This window comes from Staurois parvus, unplaced genomic scaffold (assembly GCF_062004578.1).
Source record: "Staurois parvus isolate SC_StPar_1 unplaced genomic scaffold, SC_StPar_1.0 ptg000039l, whole genome shotgun sequence".
In the NCBI taxonomy this organism is placed as follows: Eukaryota; Metazoa; Chordata; class Amphibia; order Anura; family Ranidae; genus Staurois; species Staurois parvus.
Window position 1 is genome coordinate 266,204 of NW_028317835.1, and position 24,750 is coordinate 290,953.

The following is a 24,750-nucleotide window of genomic DNA, read 5'->3' on the forward strand; positions in this document are numbered from 1 at the left end:
GAACCAAGTTTTCGGTCATGTTGGTCTTCATGAATACAGCTGAGTCACATGGAAAACAAGACATATGGGTGTCTTAATTGACTGAAAGTCTTTATTGCAGCTCACTGGAGGATTCACACGGGATACAAGTCATATCTGTGTTCTAAAAGTCATGGTTTGGATCCTCTTCCACATTGGTCCAGCCTCAGAGGACAACAGGAGAAAAGGAATTTATGTGTTCTGGAAATGACAATGGCTTTACAATAAAGTCCAACCCAAGTATACAAAAAGAGGAGTCATTTCAAACTACTTCTTGTTTGGAGATTTTACAATGGAGAGAAAATATATCACACACCAGAAGGTTCACAATGAAAGGAAGTCATATCATTGTTCTGAATGTGGCAAAACGTTTACAAGCGAGAAAGACCTTATAGTACACCAAAGAGTTCACACTGGAGAGAAGCCATATCAGTGTTCTGAATGTGATAAAGCTTTTACAGTAAAGTCACATCTTAACAGACACCAGAGGAGTCCCACTGGAGAGAAGCCATATCAGTGTTCTGAATGTGATAAAGCTTTTACACGGAAGTCAAGTCTTATCACACACCAGAGGAGTCACACTGGAGAGAAGTCATATCAGTGTTCTGAATGTGATAAAGCTTTTACACAGAAGTCACATCTTATCACACACCAGAGGGTTCACACTGGAGAGATATATCAGTGTTCTGAATGTGATAAAGCTTTTACAGTAAAGTCACATCTTAACAGACACCAGAGGACTCACACTGGAGAGAAGCCATATCAGTGTTCTGAATGTGATAAAGCTTTTACACGGAAGTCAAGTCTTATCACACACCAGAGTATTCACACTGGAGAGAAGTCATATCAGTGTTCTGAATGTGATAAAGCTTTTACACAGAAGTCACATCTTATCAGACACCAGAGGATTCACACTGGAGAGAAGTCATATCAGTGTTCTGAATGTGATAAAGCTTTTACAGTAAAGTCATATCTTAACAGACACCAGAGGATTCACACTGGAGAGAAGCCATATCAGTGTTCTGAATGTGATAAAGCTTTTAAAGTAAAGTCAGATCTTATCAGACACCAGAGGATTCACACTGGAGAGAAGTCATATCAGTGTTCTGAATGTGGTAAAGCTTTTACAGTGCAGTCACATGTTATCAGACACCAGAGGAGTCACACTGGAGAGAAGTCATATCAGTGTTCTGAATGTGATAAAGCTTTTACACAGAAGTCACATCTTATCAGACACCAGAGGATTCACACTGGAGAGAAGTCATATCAGTGTTCTGAATGTGGTAAAGCTTTTAAAGTAAAGTCAGATCTTATCAGACACCAGAGGATTCACACTGGAGAGAAGCCATATCAGTGTTCTGAATGTTATAAAGCTTTTAAAGTAAAGTCAAATCTTATCAGACACCAGAGGATTCACACTGGAGAGAAGTCATATCAGTGTTCTGAATGTGGTAAAGCTTTTACAGTGAAGTCACATCTTATCAGACACCAGAGGAGTCACACTGGAGAGAAGTCATATCAGTGTTCTGAATGTGATAAAGCTTTTACACAGAAGTCAGATCTTATCAGACACCAGAGGATTCACACTGGAGAGAAGCCATATCAGTGTTCTGAATGTGGTAAAGCTTTTACAGTGAAGTCACATCTTATCACACACCAGAGGATTCACACTGGAGAGAAACCATTTTAATGCTCTCAATGTGACAAAACTTTTACAGTTAATGCCGGTCTAATCTATCACCGGAGGATTCACAAATTTCTGCATAGATTAAATTCTGGAAGAAAAGAGATATTAAAAAAGTTTCAGGTGTCACAAGTTAGTTTCACATCCCCAATGTCATCCCACAAGCTAGAGAAGAAGGGAAGATAAAATGTTACCTTAAAAGAAACAAACTAAAATCTGAGCAAACTGGAATGTAATGATTGGATGAACTGAGTTTAGTGCTTATGTCCATCAATACACAACTAGAAGGGATTTAAATATTTTATCTTTTGATAATTTTTTTAAGATAAGCATCAATAACTGAACAGCTTCTCTCATTATTCTCATCTTTATCTTTTTTTATGGAGCTTTGAATGAACATGCAATGCATTTTCATGATTCACCAACTGAGTTGTGTTTCCAAGCATTTTCTTCATTTCTGGATCCTGAGGTAATACATGACCAGCACTGCCTCAGTACCAGAGACTAGGATGGGGTCTATTGTCATCTTACCAAGTCTCTGAAGCCTCAGTGGGAGAGTCCATTCCAGGTTCTTCTGACTATTGATACATCATCAGCCAGGCTTGAGGTCTCCAGCTAAGCCCACCTTGTCCATTCCTCCCATTACATTTTCCATCTCCTCTCCCATTATCAATGCCTTCTTTCCACATTTCATCTCCTCTCATTATTATTATTATACAGGATTTATGCTGCCGACAGTTTGCTCAGCGCTTTACAATATAACGGGAGACAATACAGCAACAATAAAGTTCAATACAAGAGGGATAGGAGGGCCCTGCTCCTCGGAGCTTACAATCTAGGAGGGAGGGGCTAGTGGTACAAAAGGTAGTAACTGTGTGGGATGGACTGGTTGGAAGAGTAGAAGATTCCATTATTAGCTGAGGGCAGGATATGCTTCCCTAAAGAGAGAGGTTTTCAGAGATCGCCTAAAAGTGAGCAGAGTAGGCGATAGTCTGATAAATTGGGGTAGAGTGTTCCAGAGGATAGGGGGGAAGCTCTGGAGATGAGCATGGGAGGAGGAGACAAGGGAGCTAGAGAGCAGGTGGTCATGTGAGGATCGGAGAGTACGGTTTGGGTGATATTTGGAGACAATATTGGTGATATAAATTCATTTATAACTCTGCCCCAAATTACATGTTATTGTTAATGTTTTGAATTTTATCCATTGGTCAATGGGAAGCCAGTGGAGGGATTGGCAGAGGGGGGTGGAGGACACTGAATGGAGGCCAGTGAAGGGATTGGCAGAGGCGGGTGGAGGACACTGAATGAAGGCCAGTGGAGGGATTGGCAGAGAGAGGTGGAGGACACTGAGTGAAGGCCAGTGGAGGGATTGGCAGCGAGGGGTGGCTGATACAGAATGGTTAGTAAGGTGGATGAGTCTGGCAGCAGCATTCATGATAGACTGAAGAGGGGATAGCCTGCAATGTGGTTGGCCAATGAGGAGGGAGTTTCAATAGTTAAGGCAAGATATAACAAGGGAGTGAATAAGTTTCTTACTGGTTTCCGAGGTTAAGAACGGCCATATCTTGGAGCTGCTGTGGAGGTGAAGTCTACAAGATTTGGACAGTGGATTTGGGACTGAAGACAGATGGGAGTCTAGGATTACACCTAGCACCTTGGCATGAGGGGAGGGACTGATGATTTTGTTATTGATCTTGATGGAGAAGTCGGGGGAGGGGGAACAGGCTGGAGGGAATACTAGGAGCTCAGTTTTAAAAAGATTGAGTTTGAGGAAGTGGAGTGACATCCATGCCGATATGTCGCTTAGTAGGTTAGTAATGCGAGAGAAGACTGAAGGAGTGAGGTGAGGAGGAGACTGAAGGGGTGAGGTGAGCGGTAGAAAGATAGATTTGTGTGTCATTAGCATAGAGATGGTACTTAAAGCCATGGGAGTTTATAAAGTGACAAAGGGAGGAGGTGTAGATGGAGAAGAGTAGGGGTCCAAGGACAGAACCTTGAAGAACCCCTACAGAAAAAGGGAGTGGAGAGGAGGAGGCAGAGTTATTGGTAACGCTGATGGAGCGCTGCGATAGGTAGGAGGAGAACCAGGAGAGAGCAGAGTCTTGGAGGCCAAAAGAGTTGAGTTTTTTGAGGAGGAGGGGATGGTCAACTCTATCAAAAGCTGCAGAGAGGTCAAGTAGTAAGAGTACTGAGTAGTGGCCATTGGTTGGGATGAGTACAGAGTAGTGGCCATTGGTTGGGATGAGTACGGTGTAGTGGCCATTGGTTGGGATGAGTACGGAGTAGTGGCCATTGGTTGGGATGAGTACGGAGTAGTGGCCATTGGTTGGGATGAGTACAGAGCAGTGGCCATTGGTTGGGATGAGTACGGTGTAGTGGCCATTGGTTGGGATGAGTACGAAGTAGTGGCCATTGGTTGGGATGAGTACGAAGCAGTGGCCGTTGGTTGGGATGAGTACGAAGCAGTGGCCGTTGGTTGGGATGAGTACGGAGCAGTGGCCGTTGGTTGGGATGAGTATGGAGTAGTGGCCATTGGTTTTAGCAATTAGTAGATCATTAGGGCGTTTTAGTAGGGCAGTTTCAGTGGAGTGTAGTGAGGGAAAGCCAGACTGTAAAGGGGCAAGAAGGTTGTTGTCGGTGAGGTGGGAGCTCAGGCGATTGTAGACTAGGTGTTGTAATAGTTTAGAGGTAAATGGCAGCAGGGAGATGGGTCTTAAGTTGTTCAGGTTGGTGGGGTCCAGGGAGAGCTTTTTAAGTATGGGAGTGATGTGCGCATGCTTTAGAGGGGAGGGTAAGGCACCAGTAGAGAGGGAGAGATTGAAGATGTGAGTGAGGGAGGATAGGATGGAAGAAGAGGATGACCGTAGTAGTTGTGAGGGGACAGGATCCAGTGGGCAGGTAGTGAGATGGGCTTCTGAGGAAACCTTAGTGACCTCTTTGGCAGTAGCAAGGTCAAAAGAGGAAAGTGTTGAGGGAGGTTTAGTATGAGGTATGCTAAGTGGGATGGATGTCTGTGCAGTGGAGATGTCCCTACGAATTGCATCAATCTTGTTTTTAAAATGATTTGCAATCTCGTGAGCAGTGAGTGAGGTACTGGGTGGAGGTGGAGAATGTTGAGAGTTAGAAGTAGAGAAGAGATGACGAGGACTGGATGACAAGCTATTGATGAGAGTGACAAAGTAGGCTTGTCTGGCAGCATGGAGGGAGGAATTGTATGTGAAGAAAGCAGATTTATATCGGGTGAATGCTTGGTGAGATTTGGTTTTACGCCACATTCGCTCCAGCACACGACTATGTCGTTTAAGATCTCTGGTGTTGTCAGTCTGCCAAGGTTGTAATGGTCGGGACCTGATGCTTCATGTTAGAGGAGCAAGTGAGTCTAATGTGGATGAAAGTGAACTGTTGTAGACAGCAGTGTCCAGGTCAGGGCAGGACAGGGGAGAGATTCTGTCATAGAGTTGGTCAGTTGCAGAGTGGAAGGGAGAAGGGTTCAAGTTGTGAAGGTTTCTGCAGGTGATTGCTGATTGGAGGGATAGGTGTTTGAAGATGAGGAGACTGTGAAGGTGATGAGATTGTGATCATAGAGAGGAAAGGGGGTGTTTGTGAGGTTGTAGGATATCATCTCATGGGTGACAACCTTTCAGGCAGGTCTGTGTCTGTGACACCAGCTAGAAATAAGTCTATTCAGTGAGAAAACAACATCCCAAGCTGATGCAGGCCTTCCAATACTGAGTTACTGCTGATTTAGGGGATGTATTCAGCAGTAAACCGTAAGCCCAGCTGGCCACTTGTGTTCCATGTGGTTCTGCCAAATGGGATTCCATCAGGTGAAGATCAGAAATCCTTGTTCCATGTTTTCTCTTTCCAGCTATTACTCCTCTCCATAGACTAATCACACAATACAACTGCCAGAGATCTGAACTTACAAAGTGCTGAGTGTGCGGTCATATTCCTACCACTTCTTCCGGGGGACTGACATTCCTCTGATTGGGGTTCACAATAATCACTCTGAGTGCACACATCTCTTTTTGGTGGAAAGTTTGTAAAGAAAACTTCTTCTCCCTGGAAATATTACAACGTTGGCACCAAAGTGTAACTATGGGCAAAATCAGTAATGACATTAATAATGAAATCTGTCATTAGCAGAGCAGGTTTTGTTTTTCCGAGTCTCCTATTGTTTTATGTTTTGTTGTCCCTCTCAATAGATATTTTTTGTCTACTTCCTGTTGAAGACCAAGTCTTTTGGGAAAGATGGCAGTTGGAGGGGTCTGGGCAAATCCTATAACACTGCTGGGGGTGCTCACAACTGTCAGTTGTCATTCATATGGGGGTTGGACCTTATAGAGAACCTGTTGCTGTAACTGCTGTAGAAGCGTTAGCTGAAGTTGGGTTTTACTTGTTGTGTGTCTTACTTATAATCTATCTAAGACTTCCCTGTACAGGGTGACAACGCTGCTGTGTAATGTTCCTGCAGAATGATCAGGGTTGTCACCCTGTTACAGAAGGCGGGAAAATAACAGATCTACAGACAGGACCAACAGCTGATACAACTATGTTGCAGAGGGAACTCTGGGAATGCTAATGACAGATTGCATTACACATTCAGTTAGCAGACTTCCTGCTGTTGGTCTGATGTTTGAATTGTGTTCTGATATTTACTGTCCTGCTGTAAAAGGTGTAAATGATCGCCCGCATGTTTCCTGTAGTAGCAGGGACTACAAACTCATATCAGGAATAGTAGGATGGGTACCTACCCAAGGGGGTCACATTTTTGGATTTGGGAGAAACATTTCACATGGTTTCTTTCCATTAATGACACCGACAAGGGGAGTCTCACTTCACTAACAATAGGAGAGCCAATCACAGGCCAGTAACATTTCATGGTGTCTCAATGTATTGCAGAATATTTAATCCCCATTGGTCCAATGGATTCCTAGTCCTTCCAGATGATATTGCGTCTTGTGTGGAAGGAGCACCCTATAATGGCTTCCCTTCAATTCCACCCATAGCTGTACTTTAGGTCATGTTGCCCCTCCCCCATATCTGTAAGGGAAAGCCTCAATTTCTCCCAATACTCCCCTGGCCTTCCAGTGAGAAGAAACATTTTCTCTGGAGTGGAGATGTTTTATGCAGTGAGCCCTTCATAGACGGGATGGGGAATCTAAGTAATCTAAGATGAGTAAGATGAACCGGTGTACTGGAGTCATGGATCAGATAACCAATGACACCATTGATGGTATAGCAGAGCTGACAGCAGAAGTGGCTCCATCACCTAAGGTGGTGTCACAGAACTACATGGCGGCTGACTATCTCTCAGAAGATCAAGGCGGAGCCTACAAACTGGTGTCAGAGACTGTTGTACATTTATATTAGATCATGAGGATCTCAGAAGGAGATATCTACACAAGGTAAAGGAGTTCCAACAGTCACCTGGGTGGGAGGAAGTGGGATCCATTTTCTTGGATGGGTTTAGTTGGAACTTGGTTGAGTAATATGGTGGCTTTGCTTCTTAGGCCATTAGTTCCTACTATAGATTTGATAATAATTGTATACATTGTTGCTGTTGTGTCTTTCGCTGCCAGTTGATTTTGCTTGTTTATGCACATGATTATATTCACATTGTTAGAACAGAAGATTATTTAAAGCCCCCTTTTATTTTCTGAAAGCAGAGACCCTGGAGAATAAAATGGTGGTGGTTACAATTTTTTATCACACAATATTAGCACTGCTGTCTATGAAATGCATATTTTCAGCAAAAAACACTAACAATAATTCCAGTGCAGAAAAACACAATATATGACCCAATTTGATGAAAAATGAAAGATGAGGTTGGCATCAAGTATATAGATACCAAACATGTCAAGCTTTAAAATGTCATGTGCTTGTGAAATGGTGACAAACTTCAGTACCAAATATTGTCCATAGGGGACGCTTTAAAAGCCTTTACAGGTCATCAGTTTATATAGTGAGCCATGAATGATGGCCCTAGAGTTATTCCTCTCCCTCTGGTGTGTGCAGAGATATGTACAATGTGTAGTGTGAGTGATGATTTCATAAGTGGGTGGGGCTGGTATTAATGAGGGGTGTGTCATATGTTAATCATTTCTTATAATAGATGATATAAATGGTATAAATAGATCCTTGAAATGTAAACAATCTATCTCTTTCCTTCTGTTGTTAAAGTGTCACATGTATATGATGAATAAAGTTGGATGATATTTTCACCGCACAATACCGTGGTCTGGGTTCTTCTACAACACCCCCCCCAAAAATGTCCTCTTCCAGTTCTAGGAGTCTGGTGGAATGGGACACAAGCTGATAGTATATCTTAGGCCCCTTGTACATGGGGGGTCCGGCCCCTGTGGGTGCAATGCTGGCATTATAATACACCTGGTAGGCACAGGTACAGCGTCCAGCCCCGCTGCCTGCAGCCTGTCAAAGTCTACACTACAGCTGGACGGGGCTCAATGCTGCACCACGTTTACCTCGTGTTTAGGGCGCTCTGTGTTCAGGGAGAAATGGCCGCCATCTGATCAGACAAAGCATAGAGCAGATGTAGGCCGGTGCAGTCTGCTTCTTCCCCTGTAGGTGGCTCTCAACCAGAGTGACATCCCAGCCTGGAGAGGAAGTTGGGGGACACTTGGCTTCTCTGTGGTTTCCCGGTTCCTGGAGATGGCGTGGAATGAAGGGGTCCATGGAGTCCTGGGGACATTTTTACATATTTATTTTATTTCTTGTTTACACCTTTTAAAAATCATTTATTCCTGAAGATCACTAAACCCCAAATCTGATGTATTCTTTGATAGCAGACACCCTATATAATACAATGTTGGGAGTTGTCATTTTCTATGTTACATGATATTAGCACAACAGTTTATGAAAGGCAACATTTCAGGAACAATATAGTAACGTTTATTTCTGAGCACATAAATGCAATTCATGACCTATTTTCTGGTGAAATATAAAAGATGAGGTTGTGCCGAGGAAATGGGATTCCCAACATGTCAAGCCGTAACACTGTGTGCACTTGGAACGCTTTAATAGCCCCTCCAGGTCATCAGTATAGAGTTACACAGGAGCACTGGTGCTCCAATCATTGCTCTCCCTCCGGCGTGTGCGCTGATATGTAACGTGTGTGGGGGTCACTGTGTTCCTATGTAGGCACCCCAATGTACATGTCACGTCCTGGTCTGTGTATAGGAGGTCCGCTGAGCTCCCTCTGTCCTTCCCAGTGACACCCACCATGACAGCACCGGGCTCTGCTGTCCAACATGGTGTCAGGGGGGAGGGGCACATCTCAGTGGTGGGAATGATAGGCGACTTCACAGCCACTTGTATCACTTCCACATGACAGCCGACATTCGGATTTACTAAAGTCCTCACACTCCCGGCTGTATAGCGGTGGGCAGTGTGGGGGGAAATAACACGTCTGCAGTATTGTTAAAGATCTGAATCCCCAGCAAGTGGCTGCAGGTTCATATTTTACCACCCCCCTATCCTGGCACCCTAAGATGGTTGCCTAAGCCTCCTTAAGGTGGTCATTGGATTTTGGGACCTGTATGTGGCAAGGCTGCCAGAAAGTCTGTCACTTGTGGTGTCCTCATACTGGGGAGAAGTAGCAGAATGTGTTTTGGGGTGTAATTCCACATCTCCCCATGGCGTGTGCCAGAAATAGCTCATTAAATGACAACTTGGTGTAAATAGATTTTGTTTTTCATTTTCCAATAACTTATGGCAAAAACTGTAAATGTTCCATGGACACAACATGCCTCTCAGCACATACCTTGGGATGTATCCTTCCCATAAAGGGGACATTTGGGGATGTTTGTAAGGTCCGGGCATTTTACTGCCTCAAGAAATGTGATCGGCAGTCAGAAAGTAACAGCGACGTAAAAGCTGCATAAATTCCATTCTATATCCCATAGTTTGTAGACGCCATAACTTCACACAGACCAATCAATATCCACGGATTCAGCTATGCTTCTACCAAAGACACGGAGCAGAATACACGTTGTACTACATGTATGAAGAAATCTGATTTTATGGGATATGTTTTATAACAAAGTAGAAGATATTTGTTTTCAAAATTAAAAAATAACCCCCCCCCCAGTGGTGATCAAATATCACCAATAGAAAGCTCTATTTATATCAGTGAAACTTGTGTACAGTGTAGCATGACCGCACAATTGTCAGTTAAAGTAGTGCAGTGCTGAACAGAAAAAAAATTCCCTGGTCATGAAGGGGGTAAAACGTTCCGGAGCTGAAGTATGTAATAAATCTTCCTGTCATCGTACAGTTTGGTTTCATTTTCTTACATTTCTCAGGATGCCGTTCTTCTGAGCTCCACAAGTGATCACACATATACAGAGACAGGAAGTGATGTCAGGCACAGATGGGAAGTGATGTCAGGCAAAGATGGGAAGCGAGCTCAGGCACAGACAGGAAGTGATGTCAGGCACAGACAGGAAATGAGGTAAGGCTCAGATGGGAAGCAATATCGGGCACAGACAGGAAGTGATGTCAGGCACAGGCGGAAAGTGAGCTCAGGCACAGACAGGAAGTGATGTCAGACACAGACAGCAATGTGGGGCACAGACAGGAACTGAGGTCAGGTACAGGAAGTGATATCAGGCACAGACAGAGGTCAGACACAGAAAGGAAGGATGTCAGGCACAGACAGGAAGTGAGGTCAGGTACAGGAAGTGATGTCAGGCACAGAAAGAAAGGATGTAAGGCACAGACAGGAAGTGAAGTCGGGCACAGACAGGAAGTAATGTGAGGCACAGACGGGAAGTGAGGTCAGGCACAGATGGGAAGTGATGTCAGGCGCAGATGAGAAGTAATGGGGGGACAGACAGGAAGTGATATCAGGTACAGGAAGTTATGTCAGGCACAGACTGGAAGTAATGTCAGGCACAGACGGGAAGTAATGTCAGGCGCAGACAGGAAGTAATGTTCGGCACAGACAGGAAGTGATGTCGGGCGCAGGCAGGAAGTGATGTCGGGCGCAGACAGGAAGCGATGTCGGACGCAGACAAGAAGTGAGGTCAGGCACAACCAGGAAGTGATGTCAGGCACAGGCAGGAAGTGATGTCAGGCACAGACAGGAAGTGAGGTCAGGCACAGGCAGGAAGCTCCATGTGGGAGGAATTATAGAGGAGACGTTGCTGGAAGTGTGAGCAGAGGAGGTAATGAGATTGTATTTGATCATATCTCCCATCACTCTTCTTGTCAGGCTCCGGTCACAACAGGAACTGCATGTTTCTCATGACTCCCCACAGCCGGTTTCCTCCTGCTCATGGGCCAATCGCACTGCACTTTGTGAATGGGCCGCCATCCTTTGGGACCTGGGGGGAGAGAGGGAGGAGGACAGTACGGGGCCCCAAGTACTCATCAGTGAGGGACACTCACTTCCAGAGACTCTCCGCTCTCATCCCGGACTTCACTTCTATAGAAGAAAGGAGGAAACTCCAAATTCTACTGGGAGAAGAGGAGCCAATGGGGGAAATAGCTGCACCACATGTGACACCATGCCACAGACTGAGAGGGACATGAAACACTGAGGACTTCATAATCCTTCCCATGGACCCCTCCCCCTTTATATTTCCCCTCTTCCCATACAAACTGCTTTGGCAATGCTACAATGTCATTTGTTCCTGCCAATAAAGCTCATTGAATTGAGAGGGAAAGAGAAAGAAGGAAAGATGGTGTCACTAATCATGGTGGGACGCCTCATTTGCGGAGTTCCCGGTTTTGTCCTCTAACCCCCCCCCCCCGGTCACATCCAGCTTACAGTGAAGTCGTACGATTTCCAAGTCGGGGGAAATGCCGATTTCAGGAGTGACACCGATGTCTATGCCAATCCCACCAATAGTAGTGCAGGGACGACTTTAGAAATCGCTGCGACTCCCACCAAGTCACACCCCCCGATATGACCCGTCATTGTGGGCAGTAGGGGGCGACTTGTGATCTGCAAGAAGCATAGCATGGAAATGGCATGCCGAGTGACACCCCATGTGACCGGGGACTAAACACTGAAAGAAGTGGAGTTCTCTCTCAGCCCACCTCTCTCTGTATTTGTTTCTTCCATAGAGAAAACCCCGAGAGTCCTGGATGGGAATGATTGGTTTCCACAGAGAGACAATCAGCAGAAAGAAATGTCCTGTGTTGGTGGTGTCTCTGGAAGGATAGAAATGTCCTGTGTTGGTGTCACTGGAAGGAAAGAAATGTCCTGTGTTGGTGGTGTCACTGGAAGGAAAGAAATGTCCTGTGTTGGTGGTGTCACTGGAAGGAAAGAAATGTCCTGTGTTGGCGGTGTCACTGGAAGGAAATGTCCTGTGTTGGTGGTGTCACTGGAAGGAAATGTCCTGTGTTGTGGTGTCACTGGAAGGAAAGAAATGTCCCGTGTTGGTGTCACTGGAAGGATAAAAATGTCCTGTGTTGGTGGTGTCACTGGAAGGAAATAAATGTCCTGTGTTGGTGGTGTCATTGGAAGGAAAGAAATGTCCTGTGTTGGTGGTGTCATTGGAAGGAAAGAAATGTCCTGTGTTGGTGGTGTCACTGGAAGGAAAGAATGTCCCTGTGTTGGTGGTGTCACTGGAAGGAAAGAAATGTCCTGTGTTGGTGGTGTCACTAACAAGGTTGTCACCAAAGCAGAAGTGGAAGGGATGGAATCCTGGTTGGTTCTGGGTTCTGATGTCAGAGAGAAGGAGGGACAACGTCAGTTCCTCTGTGTCTGCTCAGTGCTCAGGATGCCACCAGTTGGATGAGTCCCGGCTCCCTGGTGGGATGGGAGAGGCCAGGAAAGGTGACAGTGGGATGGGGGGACCCCCTTCCTCCAATTGTGGAAGGGATGGAGTGGCTGTATAGCTGCTGAATCTCCGGCTGATCATTGTGATATGGGGAGGATGCCGGCAGCTGCTTGTGGTGGGTCCCTCTCAGGCTGCTTCCCGTCTCCTACTCCTGCTGGGATCTTACTCTCATACTGCTTATCTCCTGCTTTCCTTTCCTTGGAAAAATCCCCTCAGTGGAAAGAAAATTGCCAAAAATAGTGCTTTATTTTTTTAAAAACAGTGCTTTATTAAAATACCAGTTGCACTTACATTTAAATAGTGTAAAAAACGCTTTTAAATCACCAAAAATACATCAACAGCATGCCAAGCACTGCCTGCCTTGTGTAGACCTGTTGTCCTCGAATGGCCAGTGACGTCGTAGCCCCTCCCCTACGTGTTACGCCGCTGGTCACGCGGCTTCATTAGGGGCTACGACGTCACTGGCCATTCGAGGACAACAGGTCTACACAAGGCAGACGGGAAGCAGCCTGAGAGGGACCCACCACTCTTCATATAGTGCAACAAACATCAGTCCCATTGAGTGGACAAAAAGCATTATTAGCCTGTTACAGGCTAATCTGGAGGTGAGCGCACATCTTATACTCACTAAAGAAGTCACCTGGAATTATTGATTTGATTTGAATCACTGGGAAAAGTCACATATATTTTTTTCATTGAAGACTAATTAATGTTTTTATATTTTTTTTATATTATATATTTTTTTGTATGATGAGCACGGGATGACATTTTGATTTCACACGATTTTCTGTTTTTCACAAGTTTATTAATATTGATTTTTTGATATATTTATTGGAAATATGTATTGATTTAATACTCAAAAACAATATGTTGCACTCCTTCTTTATGTTTTTGACTTCCCTGGACTTTGTTGACTCAACATAGCAATTCCCTATTCATCACAAAGTATAGAAATCTCCTTTTGGCTTCGAGCACTTTTGATCCTCTATTATTCACAATAACTTGTTTGCCGACATTTTTTTTTAATGTGGGGTCCTGCATTTGGACAGCACCAAATGCTCCCCTTGACATTTACAGGTCAGGATATGCAGGACTTGAGGAACCTCCTCCCCCATCATCTTTGGACATAGTCTACAATGGGGAAGTTCCCTCTACATCCTCCCCAACCATCACCTGCATAGGGGACACACGCACACGCACACACACACACTTCCACAAACAGGACAGTACCACTATGATGACATATATCAGATTGTGTACAACCCTGACCTCCTGGGTATCCATGCCACAGTATCACGTACCTGATTGGAGACTGAAATGACGAGGTCGGCCTCACTTGAGGTGGAACAGAGGGTGTCTAGGGACCAGGGGGACAAGAGCGCCAGCAGATGTTGTTTGCAGCACTTGCAGCTGGAGTCCTTAAAAGACTGATGGACCACCGATTCAGGAACAGTAGTGATATGCAGAGCTGGTGTGGTAGATCACCAGGCGTGCACCAGAGCAAGGCAGGAAGCTGGGATGGGAGACAGGAGCAATGTCATAGGAATAGCCAGGGTCATCAACAGGCGGACAGCGAGGTACCAAATCATAAGCAAGCCAAAGTCAGGAGCTGAGGTCAGGAACAAGTATCAAGTAGGAGAGTAATCAGGAGTCGAGTCAGGAACAAGCCGGGTGAGCAACAAGGAAATCACACAGGATCGAGCAGGAAACGGGGAACAGCTGAAGACCAGTCAGCGCTCAGCAAAGGCAGAGGCAGCCTTTAAATAGTCCATCTGGCGCCAACCTTCACCATGCGCATGATTGCGCATTTCTGTGTGCATGCGCATTTCTAATTGCCAGCCGTCTCACGGGAATTCCCTTACATACAGGTAGTAGTGATAGTCGCTTGTACCAGTGGGTATTCTTTAGTTTCCCTATATATATATATGCATACTACCCGTGGGGTCTTAATTAGAGGCCCACTCTCCCAATTACTCTGTTATGGACAAAGGTTACCCTACTACTGGAGTCCTGTAATGCCTGGGCTTGAAGCTGATTTATCTCTGTCACTTTGTAGTCACCCCTCAGATCCAGGTAGGCAGTACAGACTCTGAGTGTAGCAGGACACCCCCTTATCACTTCATGGGCTCCTCCTTTAGGTACACTGAGCCTGGATATGGCCCTGGGAGTGATACTGCCAACACAACACATTCTCATTCTTTCGTGCTGGAGCATAACTTCTGGGATGGTAGCTCCCTGACTCGTGAGTGCTTGTTCCTGGCTTTGGTGAAGGCTTTCTCTGCACTGGCAAGGCTCCTCAGGATTTGGCAGATCCAAGCAGTTCCTCTACTATGGTGTACCGTTCCACCAGTAGGTCCACCACTAATGGTTCTTCATGGCTGACCCAGTGCTGAAGTTCACTAATCAACACCCTCAAGTAGTCCATGATGACTCCATTCACAATCTGAGGTCTTGTCAGCTTTTCTAGCTGAAACCACTTCATGGTAAGTTGCAATTCCATTTGGGAACATGGTGACTGGCTGGTCCGATACCTCCAACAACGTATTCTGTGTGCCTGGACAGCAACAGTCACTCCCAGGCAGGCCAAAATCTCTTCATTTAGCATTGCATAATCCTTGGCATCAGCTAGTGGCAGGTCATAGTAGGCTTTTTGCATCTCCCTTGACAGGAATGGGGGTTTGCCCATTGGTTCTGAAGTCACTCCTCTCTCGGCCATGCATTCAAGTTTTATCAGGAATCATCACAGGGAGTAAGCTTTTGCTGGAAATGGCTGACCCTCCTCATCACTGGATTGCTAGGGCAGCAACAATATTCAGATGCTCCACTACAGTGACCAACTGGGTCTGCACAGACTTCCTCCAACTTATAATTTCATTATTTATCATTGTATGCAGAAATTTATTTTTGCTGTAGTGATTCTTTGGGGGTTTTGTCAAATGCTTTTTTGGTGGGCCGTATTATGTATTTCCATTATTTTTGGGGTAGAAACATATTTAGCCCTTAGAACTATCAAGGCTCACATGTCTGCCCTGTCTGTCCTCTTTCAACATTCTCTTGCTGCTAATTCAGTAATATGTACCGTCACCCAAGAAGTTTGACATTCTCGCCCCCCCATTTAGCCCTATTCCAATTGCAGTAGCTAAAGTGGTTCAAAAGCTACAGGTAAGTAGACGCCGGTTTGTTATTTTAAAAATCAGTTATTCTTTCCAATGTCTTTACAGCTAGTATTGTTGATGTTACAAAGATCCACATTCTGAACCTATTTGTGACATATTTATGACATTGTTATCCCACAAGGTGATCTTACTTGTGGCCGTCACAATAAAGTTGTTTTGAGACCAAGGATCTCCTTTTTTTTTACCCAAACTGGTCTCTGCTTTTCACCTTAATGGACAGATTGCATTCCCTTCCCTGTGTCTAATGGTACTTCACCTCGAGCAGACATCTCCCCATTGTCTGGATATGGTGGAGATGGTTGGGGTTTACCTATCGGCCACTGCTTTTTTTTTTTTTCCCCTGTTTTTGTTATTTGAGAAGGTCCTGAAAGAGGTTCTCTGTGTTCCAGATCCACTATTTCTAAGTGGATTTGATAGGTTCCAAATGGATTCAGCAGATAGTTTTTCAATTGATTTGTATAGATTTTATAGGTCACATTGAAGGTGGAAAAAGTTCTGAGATGATTTGTATGTCTAATTTTTTTTCAGCGCAGAAACCTGACATTTTAACAGGGGTTGTGTAGACTTTTTGTATCCATTGTATATGTTATGCCGCCTGGCAGAGTCTCTAGCAGCCCACCGCACGGACGCTCTCAGGGCGCGGAGTCTAAGTCCCAGCCTGCTGTTCACCAGGGCCCCTGATGGTGGGGATGGACTTGGTGCAGACTGAGACCAGGTCGCGACCCCCGAGTGCGTCCTGCGGTGGTAGAGAATACTGACAGGGGAGTGCAGGAACGGAATCTACTTTGGAAGAGGCAGACAGATACACTGGTCTGATCCAAACCGGATGGATGGATGGATGGTCGGGTACGGTATGCGTGGTCAGACAGGCCGGGTCGGTATTATACGGGCAGCGAGGTACAGAGGAGCGAGCTAAGAATGGTCAGGTCACAAGCCAGGTTCAGCAGGATGCGGGCAAATACAGTACCAGGGATCAGACAGAAGAGTAGTCAGGCAAGCCAGGGGTTAAACAGGAGAAGAGCAGGATCAGGAACAAGCAGAGGTCGGCAACGGAGTATACAGCACACAGGAACAGGATACAGGATACAAGATACAAGACCAAAGGGCAACTAACATACCTGTTCCTACGTTTAAATAGCCCGCCTCCCGCTGTCATTGGTGTCAGACGCGCGTCCGTGATACCGAGTGCGCATGCGCGAACCCCGCCGCTGCCATGCGCGGCCAGGTCCTACCGCCCGCCGGGTAGAGAGAGTTGGTGTTCTGCGCATGCGCCCCCCGACGCGATGCCGCAGAACACCTGGATCCTGACAGATAGGCGGCTTCACAGCCACTTGTATCACTTCCACATGACAGCCGACATTCGGATTTACTAAAGTCCTCACACTCCCGGCTGTATAGCGGTGGGCAGTGTGGGGGGAAATAACACGTCTGCAGTATTGTTAAAGATCTGAATCCCCAGCAAGTGGCTGCAGGTTCATATTTTACCACCCCCCTATCCTGGCACCCTAAGATGGTTGCCTAAGCCTCCTTAAGGTGGTCATTGGATTTTGGGACCTGTATGTGGCAAGGCTGCCAGAAAGTCTGTCACTTGTGGTGTCCTCATACTGGGGAGAAGTAGCAGAATGTGTTTTGGGGTGTAATTCCACATCTCCCCATGGCGTGTGCCAGAAATAGCTCATTAAATGACAACTTGGTGTAAATAGATTTTGTTTTTCATTTTCCAATAACTTATGGCAAAAACTGTAAATGTTCCATGGACACAACATGCCTCTCAGCACATACCTTGGGATGTATCCTTCCCATAAAGGGGACATTTGGGGATGTTTGTAAGGTCCGGGCATTTTACTGCCTCAAGAAATGTGATCGGCAGTCAGAAAGTAACAGCGACGTAAAAGCTGCATAAATTCCATTCTATATCCCATAGTTTGTAGACGCCATAACTTCACACAGACCAATCAATATCCACGGATTCAGCTATGCTTCTACCAAAGACACGGAGCAGAATACACGTTGTACTACATGTACAGTTGCAAGAAAAAGTATGTGAACCCCTTGGGATTACGTGGAGTTTTGCATGAATTGGGCATAAAATGTGCTCTGAACATCATCTAAGTCACAACAATAGAAGAACACAGTCTGCTGAACATAATACTACACAAACATTAGATGTCGCCATGGTTTAATTGCACATAACATGTAAACATTCACAGTGCAGGGAGGAAAAAGTATGTGATGCCCTTGCTTAATGACTTCTCCCAGAGCTAATTGGAGCCAGGAGTGAGCCAACCTTGACTCCAATCAGTGTAATGATATTGGATGTGTTGCTGACAGCTGTCCTGCCCTTAAAAAACACACACCTGTTTTGGGTTTACTGGTTTCAAGAAGCACTGTCTGATGTGAACCATGCCTCGCAGAAAAGAGCTCTCAGAAGACCTACGATCAAGAATTGTTGACTTGCATGAAGCTGGAAAGGGTTACAAAAGTATCTCCAAAAGCCTTGATGTTCATGTGTCCACGGTAAGACAAACTGTCTACAAATAGAGAAAGTTTAGCACTGTTGCTACTCTCCCTAGGCGTGGTCGTCCTGTAAAAATGACTGCAAGAGCACAGTGCAGAATGCTGCATGAGGTAAAGAAGAAGAGTGTCAGCTAAAGACCTACAGAAATCTCTGGCACATGCTAACATTTTTGTTGACACATCTACAATAAGGAAAACATGAAAAAAGAATGGAGTACATGGGAGGACACCACGGAGGAAGCCATTGCTGTCCAAAAACAATATTGCAGCACGTTTGAAGTTTGCAAAAGAGCACCTGGATGTTCCACAGCACTACTGGCAGGATATACTGTGGACAGATGAAACCAAGATTGAGTTGTTTGGGAAGAACACACAACACTATGTGTGGAGAAAAAAAGGCACAGCACACCAACATCAAAACCTCATCCCCACTGTAAAACATGGCGGAGGGAGCATCATGGTTTGGGGCTGCTTTGCTGCCTCAGGGCCCGGACGGATTGTTGTCATTGATGGGAAAATGAATTCCAGAGTTTATCAAGACATTTTGCAGGAAAACGTACGACCATCTGTCCACCAACTGAAGCTCCGCAGAGGATGGGTGATGCAACAGGACAATGACCCAAAGCATACAAGTAATTCAACAAAACAATGGCTGCAACAGCACAGAATACGCCTTCTGGAGTGGCCCAGTCAGAGTCCTGACCTCAACCCGATTGAAATGCTGTGGCATGACCTTAAGAGAGCGATTCCCACCAGACATCCCAAGAATATTGCTACACTGAAACAGTTTTGTGAAGAGGAGTGGTCCAAAATTACTCCAGATCGTTGTGCAGGTCTGATCTGCAACTACAGGAAACGTTTGGTTGAGGTTATTGCTGCCAAAGGAGGGTCAACCAGTTATTAAGTCCAAAGGTTCACATACTTTTTCCTCCCTGCACTGTGAATGTTTACATGTTATGTGCAATTAAACCATGGCAACATCTAATGTTTGTGTAGTATTATGTTCAGCAGACTGTGTTCTTCTATTGTTGTGACTTAGATGACGTTCAGAGCACATTTTATGCCCAATTCATGCAAAACTCCACGGAATCCCAAGGGGTTCACATACTTTTTCTTGCAACTGTATGAAGAAATCTGATTTTATGGGATATGTTTTATAACAAAGTAGAAGATATCATTTGTTTTCATAATTAAAAAATAACCCCCCCCCCCCCAGTGGTGATCAAATATCACCAATAGAAAGCACTATTTATATCAGTGAAACTTGTGTGCAGTGTAGCATGACCGCACAATTGTCAGTTAAAGTAGTGCAGTGCTGAACAGCAAAAAAATGCCCTGGTTATGAAGGGGGTAAAACATTCCGGAGCTGAAGTAGGTAATACATCTTCCTGTCATTGTACAGTTTGGTTTCATTTGTTAGTAAAATGCAGTCCTCCTCATTCCCTGGGTGCATTCACATGTAAATAGGGAAACCAATATGGTCGCTGTGCTCGGACATCCGTCCCCACGTGACCGGTCCGGATAAACGCATGTGAGTGGAAACAGTTTGCTATATGGAGTGTCATAAATAAATGGTATTACACTATGGGAAGCTCTGTTTGTGTCCTATATGACGTTTGAGAGGAGGTGGAGAGGAGGTCCTGTGATTCCTTACTGAGCTGCTTGGAAGCAAAGGATTACCTGGAGGAGAGTTATAGCCTTGTGGCCCTTTGCGGGTTGAGTTGGGGAGGTGAGCAGGCATTGCTGCCATTGGAGGATTTCTTCCCTTTCTTTTTTATGAGCACTAGAAGTGAAGAACACTGAGTGTCGTTTTCACCTTATTGCATGGACTGTGTTTGTTCATTTATGGACACATTTTCATATCTAAACATCACAAGTTTTAGTGGATTTTTTATGTAATAGCTTATTATATGGTTTTTTCACAATTAATCACTTATGTTTGATTGAGATTCACTATTTATGAATTTTTTATATTCTGTTAGGTTGTCACATTGATTATTGGAATTATCACATATATATATATATATTATTTAACACAGGTTTTAGATAATTTTATCACTGTTTAGTCGCATTATCATGGATTTTCTATTTTTTATTAATGTTTGATTTGAAGAAATAATTTATGGGCAAGGAAAGATTTTTTTATTTTTATTTTTATTTTTATTTTGGTTTTCTATTGCACTGTGTGCGTATTTAGGGATTCATTCTAGCGCTTCACTATTTTTGTGTTTGATATTTTATCACCTATTGGTTAAGGCAGAGTGATAGCAGCTGTTAGGATAGGGACTCATCCATACTTAGCGCAGGAGGATATTCCCATTCAATAGACAGGAAGTGATGTTAGGCACAGACAGGAAGTGATGTTAGGCACAGAAAGTAAGGGATGTCAGGTTCAGACAGGAAGTGATGTCAGGCACAGAAAGGAAGGGATGTGAATCACAGACAGGAAGTGAGGTCCAGCACGGGTAGGAAATGATGTCAGGCACGGAAGGAAAGTGATGTCAGGCACAGGCAGGAAATAATGTCAGGTACAGACAGGAAGTGAGGTCCAGCACAGGAAGGAAGTGATGTCAGGCACAGACAGGAAGTGATGTCAGTCACAAACAGGAAGTGTTGTCAGGCACAGACAGGCAGTGAGGTCAGGCACAGACAGGAAGTGTCCTCGGGCACACACAGGAAGTGATGTAAGGCACAGACGGGAAGTGATGTCGGACACAGATGGGAAGTGATGTCAGGCACAGACAGGAAGTAATGTCAGGCACAGACAGGAATGAGGTCAGGCACAGACAGGAAGTGATGTCAGGCACAGACAGGAAGTGTCCTCAGGCACAGACAGGAATGAGATCAGGCACAGATGAGAAGTGATGTCGGGCACAGATGGGAAGTGAGGTCAGGCACAGACAGGAAGTGAGGTTAGTCACAGACAGGAAGTGACTTCAGGTACAGACAGGAAGTGATGTCAGGCCCAGACAGGAAGTGAGGTCAGGCACAGAGAGGAAGTGATGTTGGGGACAGACAGGAAGTGATGTTGGGCACAGACAGGAAGTGACATCAGGCACAGACAGGAAGTGATGTCAGGCACAGACAGGAAGTGATGTCAGGCACAGACAGGAAGTGATGTCAGGCACAGACAGGAAGTGATGTCTTTATTTTGTGACATTCATGCATTTGTAATTTTCATCTTGCCGTGGTCCGTTAATAAATCATATGCCATTCACTGAGGGGATCTCTGTACCCCATAGATCATTTTGCGCACTGTTACAGCTAGGGTTTTTTGCACTTCCACTCTTTATAGGGAGATAGTGTATACAGTAAATCCCCTGGGGTCTGTGGCATAGCTAGTAACCGGTATTGGGGTTCTGTGTATTGAGACTTCTCTGTCTCCTCCTTACTATGTGGTAGATCGCGGATCCACGGCAAAATGGCGCTGCCGTGCTCGCGCATGCGCAGTGCGTGTTTTTCTCCGGGAAAATGGCCGCGGTTTATTGCGCATGTGCCAATTCCCCTATTTCTGACACTGGCGTCGGTCACGCTCCTGTACAGTCTCCCCTCTGATGATGTGCCTTTAGCACGAAAGGCCTTAGGAGGAACTGTGCAGAGCGTGACGTCATTCCACCGCCGGAGCCACGAGGAGGCCCGGCGGTCATCACTACTGGGGTCAGTATTGCTGTATTTATCCTTTACATGATGTACAACATGCATACTGCCCTGCTGTTTTTATAAATAAACATTAGTGTTTGGACATACTACACTATTTTGGGCATCTGTTTTCTGGGGCTCCTGTCTGGAGCTTACACTCCCATAGAGAAAGCACTTTGCCATCCTGAGAGGAGGTTTTTCCTGAAGCACCTGGCTGACCTTAAGGGGACCCCCTGGACCTGTTATAGGAGTCTGTGATGACCTACCGTGAGGGAGATGCCTGGCTGCCTGGTTTCTGATGTACCCATTGCCTGTGATGCATAATCACACATGCGCATAACCCATGCGTTTCCGGTGAGTGCGCATTTCTGTTATTCTGACAGAGTGGAGGCCGTGGGAATCCGTATTTCTACAGTATATCATTGTAATACCAGTTTATCACCTTATTGACTTTTCATCTTTTTAAGCGCTGCACTCTATTATTTTGAGATTGATTGTTTATGTTTAAGGCATTATGGTTGCCTAAAGTGTTCCAGCTGCTGACATTTATTAGAGCGCTCACTATATATTTTATATTTACCAGTATTATAATGTTGGTATGCAATATTCCTCGGGTGTGCCTCTTGGTCTCAATAGAGGAGGAATTATTTACACCTCCTCCTATTACAAGTCATAGAGCAATAGTGAGGCTGCTTGACCATAAAAAATATTCTGATCTTGGCTATCATCTCAAACTCCCAGCAGACAACAGTGGATTGAGAAGGTGAACTCCACACTAACATGTGAAAAATGAACTCTCCAACATTGTAATTCCCCCAGGAGATGTATGTCTGGCAGAACTGGCTGGATACTCCTTGCTCACTCCTGGTTAGTTCTTCATAGGCTTTTAAAATCTTATCTCTTTTAGCCCCATAGAAGGAGAACGGCCAGTTGTATCCTACTGAATGGTAACTACATTGGAGACCCATACTTGGGGCATGATCCTGTAGACACGGGCCCCATTGATCGTTGTCAGCTATCTATGTATGTACTGGGGGGAGTTACTTGCCGTGTACAGCTGAATTGTTCTAGGTTGTTTCTTCTTTTCTCTGTTCATTTGTTTATAAAAGGTAAAAGTGACACCATAGACAAAGCAAGTTATTGTTCTGTATAATCTGTAACAGTGCCACAACTGCCTATACGTGAGAATGTATGACTCCATTGTCTGGGCTGAATGTTGGGAATACTGTGCGCACTTAGAAACTTTCTTAATCAAATCTATTTGATTAAAAAAATACTGTAGATAATGCTGTACATATTCTTTCTATTCATAAGATATATTTAGTAATGAACATTAAAAATAGAAAGCAAGTTTATGGAGCCCTTTATATAGAATTCTATCTTTTTTCTTTCTCTACAGGTAGATTGATGAACCAAGTTTGTGGGACATGTTGGTCTTCATGAATACAGCTGAGTCACATGGAAAATAAAACACATGGATGTCTTAATTGACTGAAAGTCTTTACTGCAGTTCACTGGAGGATTCACACGGGATACAAGTCATATCTGTGTTCTAAAAGTCATGGTTTGGATGCTCTTCCACATTGATCCAGCAGGAGAAAAGTAATTTCAGTGTTCTGGAAGTGACAATGGCTTTACAATAAAGTCCAACCCCAGTATACATAAGAGGAGTCATTTCAAACTACTTGTTTGTAGATTTTACTATGGAGAGAAAATATATCACACAGCAGAAGGCTTGCAAGGGAGAGAAGCCATATCATTGTTCTGAATGTGACAAAACGTTTACAAGCAAGAGAGTCCTTATAATACACCAAAGAGTTCACACTGGAGAGAAGCCATATCAGTGTTCTGAATGTGATAAAGCTTTTACACGGAAGTCATATCTTAACACACACCAGAGGATTCACACTGGAGAGAAGCCATATCAGTGTTCTGAATGTGATAAAGCTTTTACACAGAAGTCAGATCTTATCACACACCAGATGATTCACACTGGAGAGAAGTCATATCAGTGTTCTGAATGTGATAAAGCTTTTACACGGAAGTCACATCTTATCACACACCAAAGGAGTCACACTGGAGAGAAGCCATATCAGTGTTCTGAATGTGATAAAGCTTTTACAGGAAAGTCAGATCTTATCAGACACCAGAGGATTCACACTGGAGAGAAGTCATATCAGTGTTCTGAATGTGATAAAGCTTTTACACAGAAGTCACATCTTATCAGACACCAGAGGATTCACACTGGAGAGAAGCCATTTTAATGCTCTCAATGTGACAACTTTTACAGTTAATGCCGGTCTAATCTATCACCGGAGGATAGATTAAATTCTGGAAAAAAGGAATATTAAAGAAGTTTCAGGTGTCACAAGTTAGTTTCACATCGCCAATGTCATCCCACAAGCTAGAGAAGAAGGGAGAAGATAAAATGTTACTTTAAAAGAAACAAACTAAAATCTGAGCAAACTGGAATGTAATGATTGGATGAACTGAGTTTAGTGCTTATCTCCATCAATACACAACTAGAAGGGATTTGAATATTTTATCTTTTGACAATTTTTTTAAATATAAGCATCAATAACTGAACAGCTTCCCTCATGATTCTCATTCTTTATCTTTTTTATGGAGCTTTGAATGAACATGCAATGCATTTTCATGATTCACCAACTGAGTTGTGTTTCCAAGCATTTTCTTCATTTCTGGATCCTGAGGTAATACATGACCAACACTGCCTCAGTACCAGAGACTAGGATGGGGTCTATTGTCATCTTACCAAGTCTCTGAAGCCTCAGTGGGAGAGTCCATTCCAGGTTCTTCTGACTATTGATACATGATCAGCCAGGCTTGAGGTCTCCAGCTAAGCCCACCTTGTCCACTCCTCCCATTACATGTTCCATCTACTCTC

At 44.5% G+C, this 24,750-nt stretch overlaps 1 pseudogene; it reads left to right on the top strand.

Annotated features, from left to right (window-relative positions):
* The first annotated feature begins 58 nt into the window (after nt 1-58).
* On the top strand, nt 59-24,160 carry LOC149470526 (uncharacterized; annotated as a pseudogene).
* Nucleotides 24,161-24,750: the final 590 nt, after the last annotated feature.